This window comes from Hylobates moloch, unplaced genomic scaffold (genome assembly GCF_009828535.3).
Source record: "Hylobates moloch isolate HMO894 unplaced genomic scaffold, HMol_V3 SCAFFOLD_1, whole genome shotgun sequence".
Lineage (NCBI taxonomy): Eukaryota > Metazoa > Chordata > Mammalia > Primates > Hylobatidae > Hylobates > Hylobates moloch.
Genome location: NW_026652276.1, coordinates 235,840,322 through 235,855,450, shown reverse-complemented (window position 1 = coordinate 235,855,450; position 15,129 = coordinate 235,840,322). Strand labels below are relative to the sequence as shown.

Here is a 15,129-nt window from a genome sequence, read left to right as displayed (position 1 = left end):
CGGCGCCTGGAGCCTGGCGGTGCCAGTGAGGAACACCTCGACCTCCTGGCTGTGCTGGAGGCTGTAGCTGGCATGGAAAGGGGGGCTCTCAGCTGGAGACCAGCACCACGCCGAGCTGTTTGGCCAGCCCAGCCCACCCACAACCCCTCCGTCCCGCCCCGAAGGGACCTGGAGACCAACACTGTGGTTCCCATTTGGAGCCTCCTCCAGATTGCAATGCGGGGTGGAAGCCTGCTCTCCTCCAGCTGCACTTACTGATATGGAGCGTTACTTCCCACGAACCTTCAAATCTGGGCTTCCCCAGGAACAGGAGGTGTGGAGAGAGGTGCACTGGGCTTGGGACAAGGAGGGATTCTGGTTTCAACTCTGTCATTCAGTATTTGAGTAGCCTGGGCAAATCCCACTACCTCCGTGGGCTTCCAAAATGCAGGGCTTGGATGAATTCCCTCTGCTGCAGATTCCGCCGGGGATCGCTCTCACCAGTGGTCAGGCAGAGGGGATGTTTTCTAGGCTAATTGAGCTTTGACCCCAATTCCACCCTCTCTGAGAAAGAGACTCCCGATTAGTCACTTATTAGACATCGCTTTAAATAGCACCTCAATTTGCTTCCTCACCCAGCAAGCCAGGGTCTCCATGGAGAGGCAGCTGCCCACGGGGACCTTCTCCAGTCGACATCCAAGAAGAGTCTGTTAGTAGCGGGAGCCCCTGTCTCCCCCACCAGGGATGGAACCTGCTTTCATTTCATTTCCATGTGGGGTGATTCTCAGACTATGACAATTAACAAGGAGAAAAAACCATTTGCATTTTTCCTGGGTGTTAATGACCTTCCAAACCAACGCTCAATTGTCTCATTTAAAGCAGCGGAGCACACATTGGCATGAATAATTCAAGGACCAGAGTCTCCCACATGCGGGGTGAAAACCTTATTTTTGACCTAGTTCCTAAAGTTGATGAGTTTGTGTCATCACTCTATACACACAGTTTCTGCTTTTTAAGGTTTGTGTTATTTGACTCAACAATATCACAGCCTAAGTAAACTTAGTGGCAAGGTTTGGGGACTTAAATTGATGAAGCAGAGACCTAATTTGTTTTACATAACCTGAAGCCTTAAACTTAATTAATTTTTCATTTTGGGCACAGAGGCACCTGCTGGTTAGGTGTGCTATGGCTCAAGCAGGCATCGTAAATACACGGACAGAGAAGCACGGACATGCGGATGTTCAGGACCATCTCAGAGGAGTTTGGGGTGTTTGTGGCTCTGGGCTGAGGCGGGGGCTTGGGTTGTAACCAGAGGTGACCAGTGGTCAGAATCGAGAGAGAACTGTGGGCTGACAGGCAGGGATAAGGGTCTGAAGCCCACAGACAAACAGGATGATCTTTGCGCAGCACAGGGCGGGAATGCTTCCATTCCATAGAACGGGCTCTCACCACGATCACCTGCAGCTGGGGCTCTCACCACGATCACCTGCAGCCTGCAGCTTAAATCAGGGTTTCTGGCGGGGCCTCAGGAGCCGCAGTTTACAGTGATTGCCCGGGCGTTTCTTATTCCAAGCTCCACCCCTTTCCCAGGCGATTCTTATCCAAGCTCCACTTCCTGCCCAGGTTTCCAGCTTGGTAGCTTCAGACAACAGAAATGTACCGGGAAGCAGGACTGGTGCAGAGGTAATTCGTTAAGGTGAGGTCCTGCAGCAGAAGGGCGGGCACTGTCTCCAGGTCCAGGGCCACTAGGCTGACCCACCTGTAACGGTACAGCACGTGCCGTGCTGCAGCTGTATGAGGCAGGCCGGAGGGGACCCATTAGTGTCTGCTGGGTGGATAGACTCGGTGTTTAGGCGGGATTGGTTCCGAAGGAGCAGTATTGAAGAGATTCATTTGCTCTTAGATTCATCAGGTGTCTGTGCACTTCTACATGCTGACTCTCCTCTCCTGCCGAGGAGTGCGGTAGGGGGCCCGTGGGCAGCTCTTCCCTCCTGTGCCCGTGGCCCCTCATCTGCAGCCTCAGCTGGGTAAGGACACCCTCAAGGTCTGCTAATGGATAGCAAGTCTGTCCAGTCAACAGTCTCACAGTTTTGTGTTTTTGGTCAATTTAACATAATTGGTGGGATCTCACCATCCCAGACAGGGGTCGCAGTGGACCCCAAAGATGGCTGAAACAGCCAGACCCAGACAGAATCATTGACTGGTGACTCCTGGCCCTAAGTCCAAAGGCCACCTCCATCCACACACACTGTCCACCTGCAGACCAGGCATGGCTATTGAGGTGGGCGGCCTCAGACACCCCACGTCACGGTGCCTACCCTGCAGCCTCCCCAGGGCATGCATGGCGGCCAGCTTGTCCTGGAGCCACAACCACAATCACAACCAAGCCAAGGGGCGAGAGGCCTTGTTCAGGTTTCCCCTGAGTGCAGCTCAGGAGAGAGGGAGCCGGGACTGTCCGCACTGGAGGAGCACACGGTGAATTGGTGGCTGTGGTCCCCACGGGACTGGCACAGGCCTCAGGCCTCCTGTCCATGAAGACCAAACCTTGGCTGGAAGTCTCATCTGAGGCTGGTCAGCTTAAGACTCATCTTCAGTGGCACCTGTAATGGACAGGTGGGCAAACAGGGGGGTTGGTCAGATGACTTGCAGAATTAAAATTGTGTTGTGAGCTGTTAAGCCCAGGCCCACCCCATGCCCGACCCTGCTGATGTAGACGAGGCCAGACTGTGATGAACGAGGGTGTCCTGGAGGGGAATGGAGTTCCCGGGGCTGGGGCATCCTGTGTGCTGGCCTTCAGCTAGAAGCAGGCAGCTACCTGGGCCCTCCCCACGGTCCTGGCAATAGGCGGGCTGGTCCCAGTGGTGGGGGATGGCCGCACTTCTGCAGATTGACCCCTTGCCTTCTTGCTGCTCTCTAAACCTTACCCTTCTGTGAACTTTCCTTTCTCAAGCCCAGCACCTGGGCAGCTCCCTGGAGACCTCATCTCAGGCCAATGGAGCCAGGCACCACAGGACACGGGGAGCTGGGAAGGCCTGACAGGCTGCTTTCCATGCCCATCCTCGGGGCCCTGCATGGCCAGTGCCGGCTGTGGCTGACCGTCTCCTTTGCTTCTGCCGAGGGTGACTCTGGGCAGTTTTCCCCAGGACTCCCCATGGCTGAAGGCGCCCTTGGTGGTACCCCCTGCCCGGCCCCCTCTGCTTCCCTGTTCTGCTTCTCCCACACTCTGACCAGTCTCCTGGGGTCACTTCCTGAATACATCCTTGCACACAACTCCTGGCTTCAGAATCCACGGCTCCATTTTACAGATGAGGAAACTGAGGCTCACAGTGATGAAGCCGGCAGTGCAAGGTCACTTGGCCGTGGAAAGCCATGCTGGGAGGCAAGCTCGAGTCTGGGTAAGATTCCTCCCACTCCCTCGCCTCCACCTGCCAGAGCTGGAGTGGAGACCTGGGTCTCAGCGCCTTTCTGAGGCCTGACAGCAATGTGTTCTCCAGCCATGCATCTCCACAGGGCTCTGTTGGAGCACAGAGGGGTGGGGGTGGTGGAGATAAGGCCGCAGTGCAGGTACAGTTTGGGAAGCATTCTGCAATGGGGTTGGAATGCCTGGGGCTGCTCTGGGGAGGGCGGGCCGGGGCTTTCTGGCAGGGCTGCTCCGGGTGGGGCGGGCCGGGGCTCTCTGGCAGGTGGTTGGGCCAATGCTTTCCCAGGCTCACAGAGGTAGCGGGGATGCAGCCCACCCTTTAGCAGCAGGCAGGGCTGTGGATGGTCACCAATGTGGAGGAGTGTCCAGTATGACATCTCAGTTTCCAAATGTCGAGGTTGCTTCAAGGTTGAGGGTGCGTAGAGCGGGAGGGCCCTCTGCCAGGGGGCACTGGACAGCACCCAAACTGAGTGCACTGCCCGGGATATCACAGGCCACCAACTGCACGTACACAAAATACAGCAAACGCCCGGAGAGAAAAAATGCAGTGACTGAGCCTGAAAAGGCCCCACGGAAGGGCACGCTCATTTTTAGAACATGTTCCCTTGCGGGCCCTGCCGTCTCCTAGTGCAGGAAAGGCCCTGAGAAGTCCTGCAGGCTCCTGCTGCACCCTGCGGGGTCCACACATACCTCATCTGGGAGCCCAGCTGCCTCTGACGTGTTTCCTGGCACATCCTGCCCACTTCCTCTCTTTTATATTTTCCTTCTCCCGACAGGAGCCCCGGAATTTTATTTCATGCAGTATTCCCCGTGCTTGTTCTGGGAGTGTTAATTCATGTTCCCTCAAAATAAGAGTTTCGTGTTCAGGTGAGGAGGTCATGGAGCTCCAAGGGCAGTACGGTGTTCCCTCACATCATTTCCTCATTTTCTGAGGGTCCCCGGGGGGGCGATACACAAAGTGCTCCAGGGTTTGCGTGGCACAGGCTGCTCCAGTGGACACTGGCCGCAGGCAGGCTGCACCCCCAACACTGCTGGGATGGGGGTAGAGAGTGGGGACAGCCGCCAAGCAGTGGGGGAGGGGGTGCTCGGGGGCTGGGCTGGTGGCAGTTTGCCAACAGTGCTAACCAGCACGGCAGCATTTGGTGTCAGCCTCTGATCCCAGCTCCTCAAGACAGCTTGGGCAGCACTGCCGGTGGCTCCATACTGAGTCATGAAGCCTGAAGAAAATGTGGCCCCTTCTCTCCCTGTGCTGTCTGCAGACGTCAGCACCCATCTTTCACACGGAGATGATCATGGCTCAGGTTACCTCTAGCCCTTCCATTTTAGGAAGCTACACTACAAATCTATAAATGCACTCACAGCTCTGCCCAGGGTATGCGGGTGAACTCCACCCCACAAAGCCCACAATGGAACACAAGTGACAGGTTCAACCTTATGAATAGGTGAATTCAAGTATAGTTTGATAATACAGGCAAGTAGTCATGATAGGAAAAATCTTGATTTAATTTTTGTTAGTCACTCAAGCCCTTTGTAGATGCATGACGGTGACAGTAATAACAGTTGACATGCATTGAGCATTTCCTGTGTGCTGAAGAACAATCACATTCTACATTAAATATTTAAGCTTCACAACTACTCTACTATTATTCTCAATTTATAGACAAGGACATATGTAGTTTTAAGAGTTTGAATTACTTGACTACATTTATACAGCTAGTGAGTCTAGATCCTTCTCGTCCCACAGGTGAGAATCCTAATGGCCAAGTATCTTCCATTCTTGTGGTTGTGTCCCACAAAGCTGCTGGAAGCCAAAACTAACTTCCCTGTACAAAAAAAAATATTAGCCAGAGAGTCAGAAAATACATGAGCTGCACATAGTAGGTGCTCGCTGTACACGTGTTGCTGTGATTATTCATGAGCATGGCGAGAAGGACAGGTTTAATGGCTTAGTTTGCATCCTCCCCTTTCTAGGTCTGATGCCAACCGGCAGTCCTGCCAGCAGTGACCTGCAATTCCACTGGATGTGGCAGGCAGGATCTGTTTCCCTGGCCATTTTTTGGAGAAGGTCCAGCTGAGAGGCTCAGACAGCCATAATGGATGGGATCTTTTTAGAGGTACCGAGAATGCCATGGTTTCAACCCAAGAAGACAGCAGGGCCATCAGCAGAAGTGAGACAAGGAGCTGGCTGGAAAGTGAAGATCACGGGCAGAAGGCAGAGGCGTGGCAGGTGCCCTGAGTGGCAGAGGACTACGGAGGGCAAGACCCCGTATGAGAGATGTGGACTCGGCCAGCAATGGCGCAGGTGAGTCCGTGAATGCTCTCAGAGAGTGGTTCTAAAATGCACACCTGTATTTTTCATGGTTCTTCAGAGACACAGAAGCAATAGAATGTGTGTGTGTGTGTGTGTGTGTGTGTGTGTGTGTGTGTGTGTGTGTGTGTGTGTGTGTGTGTGTGTGTGTGTGTGTGTGTGTGTGTGTGTGTGGTTTATTATATGGAATTGGCTCATATATTTCAGGGCCCTAGAAGGTCCATATTCTGCCATCTGCACACCAGAGGCCCAGGAAGCCATGGTGTGGGTCAGTCCAAGCCTGAAGGCAGAGAACCAGGAGCGCTGATGGTATACGTCCCCACCTGAAGGCAGGAGAAGATAGATGTCCCAGCTCAAGCAGTCAGGCAGAGAGTGAATTCTCTGTTGCCCAGTCTTTTGTTCTATTCAGGCCCAAATGGATTGGATGCGGTGCACCCACACTGCGGAGGCCATCTGCTTTTCTGAGTCCATAGATTCAAATGCTAATCTCATCTGAAACACCCTCATAGAAATACCCCGACCATGTTTAGCCAAATATCTGGGTACCCTGTGGCCCAGTCAAGGTGACACATACAATTACTCATCGTGAGACTTGTGGGAAAGCTGTGTAAATCATGAGCCATCACTTTTGTTGGCCAGAGAACCAGAAGAGCCACTGGGGAGGGAGGCTGAGGACGCTCATGTGCCCCAGGAACATGCAGAAGACCAGGGGGAGGGCAGCTCTCCGCCTGGGAGGAGTCTGATCATGAAATCAGGGCAAGGGCCCTCGGCAATTTGCTCAGAAATGTGCACTGTGGGCAGGGAGGCAGCCTTGCCAGAAGACTTTGCCACGGCCACCTGGCCTCATGGGAAGCCTGTCCATGTAGCTACTCATCCCTGAGCTGACCGTGACTGAGCCTGCTCAGTTGTGCTGGGGCCCAAGAGGCTGCTTCGGTGAAAACAGAGAACCAAGCTTTGCACATCTTTGCTTTGTAACTAGAGGGACTGTGTATCCTCAGAGATTTACATTTGAAGCCCTTCTCTTGGCGCGTTTTCCTGCTGTGCGGCTGCTGTCTCCTCAGCTAATTCTCCCAAACCCTCCTCATCTCTCTTGCCGGCTTCTCTGTGCTCCTCTCTTGCTTGGGAGCAGACGAGTGAGCTTTGATATCCACTCTCACAGCTGGGATTCAGGCCACTTCGCAGATGAGGGGCAAACCTGTCATGAAGTCCTTAGCTCTGAGCCTTGGAGAGTTTAAGGGTAAGCCCTAGGTATTTATTAAACCACAGGCCTGACAGGAAAAAGGTATCTTTAAAAACATAATAAAATTCCTTTAAATATATCCCCTGTCCCGGTTTGCTGAGTTCTTAGAGGCCCGGCTAAGGTACCCAGAGGCAGTAAGTCCTTCCCCCTGGCTCATCGCCTCCCTGGTGGCTCTGGAGACTTAAGTGGGGAGGAGAATTCTGAGCTCTCTGCAGTGTGCCCCATGCTTTTAGGGCTTTGCTTACTTGGAGCTTGGAGCTGTTGGGTGTGTGTATGTGTGCACGTGTGTGTTCATGTGTAAATGCATGTCTATGGATGTGTGAGTATTGTGCATGTGTGAGCACACGTGCATGTGTGTACATGGCTGCATTGTGTGTGGGTGTGCATGTGCAAGTGCGTGTGCATGGCTATTTTTGTGTGAGCATGGTGCTTACGTAAACACAAATGCCTATGTATGCATGCATGTGGCATGTGTGCATATGTTTTGGTCATGCATCCACGTGGAACGGGAACACGGCTGCCCTCCTATGTTTCTCTCCCCAGGCAGAGGGAGATGCTCTCAAGCAGATCTGATCTGGGATAATGGGATCAGAAGGCCCTGCTCCATGGGTCCATATGGGAGTAGCCGCCCGCCTGCCCCCACTCTCCCTGCACACAGAGCTGTGGCCCAGCCTTCCACCGACATGGGGATGAGCCAGTTGGCAGTGTTTGAGGACAGATTTCATATCCCGCACTGGGAGCCCTGCCTCAGGCTCGGTTCCGCCTGCATTGCCACAGAGCAGGACTTGGGTGCTGGTGGCGGGAAGCCCTCATCACATGGTTCTGGGGCCTGGGAGAAAACCCTCCACAGCCCTCCTGCTGCCTCTTCAGCAGCCAGGTACACGGACCAGAGACTGTCCCATGGGTGACTCCCTGCGTTGGAAGAGAAGCGCTCCTTCCTCCACCGTAAATGACTCCCTGGGGCCGCTCAGTTCACAGAGGAGGAGACTGAAACCACGATAAATCAAGGGAGGTGCCCAGCTCCACAGGGACCCACCGGTGGAGGATGGAGAAGAACAAAGCCTGAAGTCATTAGTTATGAAATTTTTAACATAACCACATGTTAAACATAAAATGTAGAGCAATTTTTAAGCCCTTTTGAGGACTAGGAGTTCACTCTGCATCTCCGTGGGCAGGATGGGAGGAGGACAAAGTGCAGGATGATAACAGTTCCCTGCAGGGGAAGAGTCCAGGGGCTCCAGGTGCCTGCGTGGAGCCCAAAGGTCAAGGGGACTTCACCCCCAGGCCCACTGCCTGGAAAACTCATCAAATAGAGGAGGAAAGAGCTGAGCACAAATAATGCACCAAAATGGCCTCGTCACAGCAGGGAGAGAAAGCAGCCGGGCAGGGAGGGAGAGCAGCCGGGCAGGGTTGCGCATGTGCCGGTCTGCGGTGCGGTCTGCGGTGCGGTCTGCGGTGCGGTCTGTGATGCAGTCTGTCGTGCCGGTCTGCGGTGCGGTCTGTAGTGTGGTCTGCGGTGCGGTCTGTAGTGTGGTCTGCGGTGCGGTCTGCGGTGCGGTCTGTAGTGCGGTCTGTACTGTGGTCTGTAGTGCGGTCTGCGGTGCGGTCTGTAGTGTGGTCTGTAGTGCTTTCCAGATGCGAGGCTCCAATAAGCTTCCTGTATGAGCTGGGCATGGAAATGCCCCTTCAGACCCCTCCAGGGAAGACCCTGCCCTCCAGCATTGGGAGAGCAGCCTCAGATACCTCCAGCTGTCCGTCCTTCAGGCTGCCTCAGCTGCAGATGGTCACCTTACTCAAAGTGGCCACACCCGGGACCAGCTGTGGGGGGTATGAATGCCCAGCCCTTCCCGCCCACCTGCAGCAACTCTAACAGGCCCCACAGCCCAGGGCTCCCGGGGGTGCCGAGGCTGGGCCAGGGTGCATCTTGCCGGGCTTCTCTCTCTGCCCCTTTCCCAGGCATGGGTCTCTGATCAATATCCTGTGCCCTAAACTCCATCTTAGCATCTGCAAGCAAGCGGGGGACAAGACTGTGTCTCAGCTTCAAAGAAGACAGAGAACCGGTAAGGGTGAATGCCAAGACTGGGCCAGGGAGGGTGCAGCAAAGAGCCACGACAGGTGGGAGGAGTGGGGGGGCTGCCCCTGAACAGTGGGGAGCAGGGCTAGGGAGGGCGGGGCCCTACCAGCCTGGGCTACACCCAGGGACCAATTCCTAAGCAGAAAAACCACAAGCAGTGAGGCCGGAGCGCTTGGCCTTGGGGTTAAGGGGAGAAGGAGAGGCGGTGAGAGCAGTCAGACATCCCACTCCCTGGCAGGGCATGGAGGGCTTGGCTGGACGCCGTCTCCCAGGTCCAGGAGGAGCAGGAGGAGGCCAGAGGTGGCTGCGCCATTTTTCCTCCACCTGGCCCAGGGCTTCCTGACTCTGAGAAACACAGCCCTGTAACTGGCCAAACAAGGTGTAGGTGATGAAAACATGTCCCTTTGCCACTGGGGCAGCTGTCAACGGCACGAAGGTGTGTGCTATCTTTTGAGCTCCATGTTCCCTGTGGTGAAGAAGGCTGGTTGCCTCCAAGCAGGGCAGAGAGAGATGGGAGCAGGGGCTGGAGAAGGAACTCGCCTGAAGCCTTCTCTTCTGAATCTGCATGTAACTTCATATAGAAAGAGAACATACGTGTTGATAAGAAGGAAAATGATTCAATAGAAAAAACAAGAGGGAAGGATCTGCACAGCTAATTTCACATGAGAGGAAATCCAGATGAAAGTGATGCAGGACGGGCAAGTACCAAAATCCGGGATTGCCCAGGAGGGAAGAACTCCAGGGCGAGCCGGGGGTGTCAGGCAGCAGCTTTTGTGGAAGCGCCGTGCACAGCGGCGGCAACGGAGGGGCTGCTCTTGGTAAAACAGGGCTCCCCCATAGGCAGTGCGCCCAGGGTAGCAGCTTAGCGGCAGGTCTGCAGTCATGTTTAGACCCACTTTTAATTATATGCAAATTAAGGGGTGGTTTATGCAGAATTTTTAGGAAAAGGGTGGTAACTTCCGGGTTGTCAGGTTATTGGAGGGGTGGTACTCCGGGTATTGCCGTGACAATGGTAAACTGACATGGCATACTGGCTTTCTGCCCCTCCCTGTTTCAGCTAGTCTTCAATTTGGTCCTGTGTCCAAGAGCCCTGCCTCTGGACTCAGGTCCCACCTCCTACCTCAAAAGCAAAGGTCTGAAGGTGGCCCCACCACACTAGCAAAGAGGGAGATGGAATCGAGGCCTACTGAAGTGCTCCACAGCCTAACCCTCAGTAGCAGAAGCCTTGCGGCCTTTGCTGATATTGAGGAATTAACGGGACAGTGCCTAAGTTGCTAAAAACTCTTGGTGCCTTAGAAATGTGTATGGGTGTCTGTTGGTGAAATACCATAATGTTTGGCAGGGATTTGTTCTAAATATATTCCAAGAAATGGCCAGGGAAGCAGATGCAATACAATTAGTAAAAGCTGATGGTGGTCGCAGCTGGGTGGTGAGTATGGTTCGTTGTTCTGTTCTCTGGACTTTTGTGTATGTTTGAGATTTTCCTTAGAGTTGAGAAAAGAGCAAAGAACCATATGCCTGTCTGGTGAGAATGTGGGCAACAGTTCTCTCACACCGTCTGCGACAATGAGGTCATGAGGGGGGGCCCTGGTCCAATCTGACTGTCCTTATGAGAAGAGGCAAGTGCATGGACACACAGAGGGGTGGCCACAGAAGGACACCGGGAGGAGACAGTGTCCACAAGCCACACAGGGAGGCCCCAGGAGAAACCAGCCCTGCCCACACCTTGATCTCAGACCTCCAGCTTCTGGGGCAGGGAGACAACAAACCTCTGCTGTCTATACCACCTGGTCAGTGATATTTTGTTAGGTAGCCCTCAGAAGCTGATATATTGACCTCATTTTTATAAGAACAAATAATAGCAAAAACCAGTCTACATGAGCATGGATACACTTGGATGTGCGTGTTTGTGGGGGTGGTAGAGGTGGGGGGTCTGGGGAGGGTCTCCACTCATCTTCACGTTTTGAGGGTTGCTTCCCGCCGGCATGCATTACCTTTGTCACTTAAATAACAAATGGCAATTGTCTGAGAATCAAAAAGAAAAAAAAAGAGAAATGAAAAGAAAACGATTCTGGACGATGTGTCAGGACAGTGGAATAAACTGAGGCTGCAAATTTCTGGAACTTTCCAAAAATTCCATATACAACTACCTTTAAAAACATTTGGTTGAGTATATGAAGTGGAAATTTATAGAAAAAGGAAAATGTTCCCGTTTCTTTTGCTAATGCTTCTTGCAGGTACAGAGTGAGCCTATGATGTTTACCATAGAGCCGTGACACTGTGTTATATATATGATTATATATGTTGGTTTGCTCATCATAGTACCACATTTTGTCTTTCAATAAGGAGGACATTTTCTTGTAGTTCTGTAGACAATCTGAGAATCACAGTCTTAAGAGGATTCCAGTTCCAAACCTCAAACCTTCCTACAGGTTCTTTCTCCCTCTTGGCCTTGAAGCCTTTTACCCCTGACGAGTCACTGAGTCTCTCATTTCACCTCTCATGGGGAATGAGTCTGACGCTGCCCATGCTCCCGGCCTGGTCCTCTAAGGCCTGGTCGGGAGGGTGGGGGTGCGGGACACACTTGTCCACTCACCTCTGGATCAAAACTCAGCAACATGCTGGGCTTCAAGTCCAGTGATTCGGAAGGATGACAGTAACCCGCATGGGAAGCCCCGGGGCCTGGCACAGCCACGCACTGGTTCTTTGACGTTCTGTCTGCTGCCTCTGCTTTGCCTCTTTGTGCTTTAATAGGACACCATGATTTTTCATTATAAAATCCTCCAAGTGCATAATGTTTTAAAATCATTTATGAGAATAAAGAACCACCACATGCTGTGAAAGGAAAATAAATCTTGGGGCTCCAAAATCACTAAGCTAAAGGGAAAAGTCAAGCTGGGAACTACTTAGGGCCAACCTGCCTCCCACTCTTCAAAGTCACCCCTCTGCTCACTGAGATAAACGCATCTCTGGTTGCCTCCTTTGGAGAGGCTAATCAGAAACTCAAAAAGATGCAACCATTTGTTTCTTATCTACCTGTGACCTGGAAGCCCCTTTCCTGCTTCCTGTCTTGGCTTCAAGTTGTCCCACCTTTCCAGACCAAGCCAATGTTCGTCTTGCATATGTTGATTGATGTCACCGAGGTCCCGCCTTTCCGGACCTAGCCAATGTTCATCTTGCATATGTTGATTGATGTGTCATGTCTCCCTAAAACGTATAAAACCAAGCTGTGCTCCGACCACCTTTGGCACATGTGGTCAAAATTTCTGAGGCTGTGTCACAGTCACACACCCTTAACTTGGGCAAAATAAACTTCCTAAATTGACCGAGACCTGTCTCAGATTTTGGGGTTCACAGTGCTAAACACTAAAATCGAAGTTTTAGAGTTCAACATGTTTCGGTTTCCTTAGAAACCAACATTTTAAGGGAAAAAGGAGAGATAAAATCATGTATTTTTATTTCTAAGCATTTGTATTAGTTTTAGACTCCGCCCATGAGTGCTGCTTATTCCCTGGAGCTCATGAAGAGGCTCATGGGGTCTGGGTTTCTTCATTGATGAGTCAGACATAGATGAAGACCTTGTGGTTGCGCTGAAAAAAGCGCCAGAAGAACAATGGTTATCGTTACTCATTTTAATCACTGGAATTGAAGCTCCAAGGGCAGAGACTTTTGTCTGTTTTGTTCACTGCAGTGCCCCAAATAGAGGAGGGCTCAGTAAATGTCTGTCCAATGAATGCATGAACGGATGGATGACAAACACTTGACAAGATCGCATTCTTCCCGAACTGGACAAGGCCGGGTCCCCCATGCACTCATTCATTCCATCCATCAGTCCTGCTCCTCCCCTACTCCCAGCTCCTAGCACAGCACTCGGCTCACAGCAGACACTCACCCAGTATCTGCGGAATGAGTGAACATCACAAAGGAAAGTTAGGGACCCCTCCCCTGGACTTGCTCCCCACCCAGGTGGGCTCCCAGCATTGGAGAAAGAAGTTGGCGAGGCATCAGTGCCACCCCTGCTGCCCCGGGGCTGCTTTCCTTAGAACCTCGCCTAGACGCGAAACTGCTTTGGGAGGTGAGGGCTTCTCTGCCTGCTGAGCTGGTGCTCTGCCTCATCCCTGGAGGACGGCCGGAGCACCCTCACCGCCCTGGCACCCTGCCTTTCCTGTGCTCGTCCACTGGGCCCACCAGCCTCTCTGACCCCAGGGCCCGTCCACTCCCTGACCAGCCACCAGGAACCATCCACAATGAACACCTCCCTTCCCTAGAGACCCTCATCATCATCAGAGTCACGGCCACCATTGATGTCCAGCTACTACGCACCAGGCAGGACACACATGTCCCACCAGCCTCAGAGCCAGGGTCTGGGGCACACGGGTTACCCCTATGTCACGGACGGCAACAGCAACCACTCCCTGCAGTGAGTGCATCTCAGGGTGTGGCTCCTCCTCAGTACCTGGTGTGGCTGCTCTGGTTCCTCCCCTGTTGTCACCACAGCAGCCCAGAGCGGGTCTCCTTCAGCCTGTTCCCCTGTCCTTCCTCACCCTGCTGCTGGAGTAAAGCCTTCTAAGAAGTGAGCCGGTCCCCGTGGCTCACAGAATGGATCGCTAACTCCTCAGAGGGAATGGCAAAGCTGTGGATGCCATGCTCCTGCCCTCCCAGCCTGGCTCCCATCACCCCTGCACCACACACTGTGCGGCAGGTGCACTGGTCCCTGGCGGCTGCGACTTCCCAGGGGACCACCTCTCCCTTTCACCTTCTCTGCCAGGCAGATGCAAGTCTCCGGACTTGATCAAGTGCCCTCTGGGGGGCTTTCTTGTGCCTGCAGACACAGGGCACAGCAGCGCTCCCACGTCCTCCCTGGCAGGGTGTGCACACCCGACGCCGCCTTCCGTCTCAGGATATTGGAATCATTCGGGTCTACATCCAGGTCTGCCGCGTGATGCTGAGGTTCCCCAGGGCCGGGGCAGGGCCTGGGTCATTCCAGGTCCCAAGCCCTCCAAGCACCTCCTGCGTGGGATGGAGCCAGGCTCTACACACTGTCCCTGTCTGCAGAGGTGATATCTGACTATTGTCACAGGAACAACGTGCAGCATAGAGAGGCAAGAATTGCTTCCGGCATGTGGAGACCTGGCTCTTCCACATGCAGCTGGGTGGCCTGAGGCATGCAGTCTATGCTGCTGTGCCTCTGTTTCTCCAGGGGTGACAGGATGAGGTGAGAACATTCCTGACTATTCTAAGCATCCAAGGAGGGATGCCCAGGGATGCCCGGGCTGTGAGGCCCTGGGGTGGGATGGCCTGCTCTCGTCTCTAACGCCCTGCCTTGCTCCGACGCCTCTCGCTTCCACGCTATTTGCGTTGCACTTCTGGCTTCTCAGACCTTGTTGCAGGCTTAGTATGTGTGAGTCTCACCCCATCACGTGACATGGGCAGGAATCATCCCCCCACTTGACAGGCAAGGAGGATCTGTAAGGGACAAGTGACGCAGTCAGGCCCCAACACTTGTTGGTGGCAGAATCCCACTCAGACCCGGGGCTCCTCTTTCTCATTTAGCTCCTTTGATTTCTGTGTGGCCAGGTCCTGGCAGGGGCCCACCTGCATTCTCGTAATAATACCGATGATGATGGCCATGATGACGGCGATGAAAATGATGACGATGATGGCAATGAAGACGATGGCGATGATGATGGTGATGAAGATGATGGCTAACTTTTACTGAGCATGTTGCTATGCCGAATATTCATATTATTTCAGTTAATCGCAGCAGCAGTCTTATGAGGTTGGTACTATTATTATCATCCCCGTTTCCCAGATCAGAAAACGGAGGCACAGAGAGACTGAGTAACTCCCCAAATCACACTGTTGGCTGGAGGGGCCAGCCCTTGGTCGCTCTGTGGCTCCAGCAATGTGGTGGATGGGTGGTGGTCATCTTTGGGGCTGACAGTTGGGTTTTAGGGCATATGTTTACGACTGTCAAATAAGGGGGACGCACCAAGGCACCCCCACATCTACAGTGAGTGTCTGCTGTGGGTGAGCCCTGTGGGGCCTCAGTGGTAGGCGGGGGGTGGCACATTAGGGCTGGGTTTTGCAAGGGGTCTCTGGAAGGC

General features: G+C 53.4%; 1 long non-coding RNA gene across 1 annotated transcript; it reads left to right on the top strand.

Annotated features, from left to right (window-relative positions):
- Window positions 1-3,087: 3,087 nt before the first annotated feature.
- Window positions 3,088-14,664, top strand: LOC116809357 (uncharacterized). Its single transcript, XR_004369836.2, has 4 exons — window positions 3,088-3,374; window positions 4,177-4,267; window positions 5,372-5,702; window positions 14,600-14,664. It is a non-coding gene; the product is annotated as an uncharacterized LOC116809357 (long non-coding RNA).
- The last annotated feature ends 465 nt before the right edge of the window (window positions 14,665-15,129 follow it).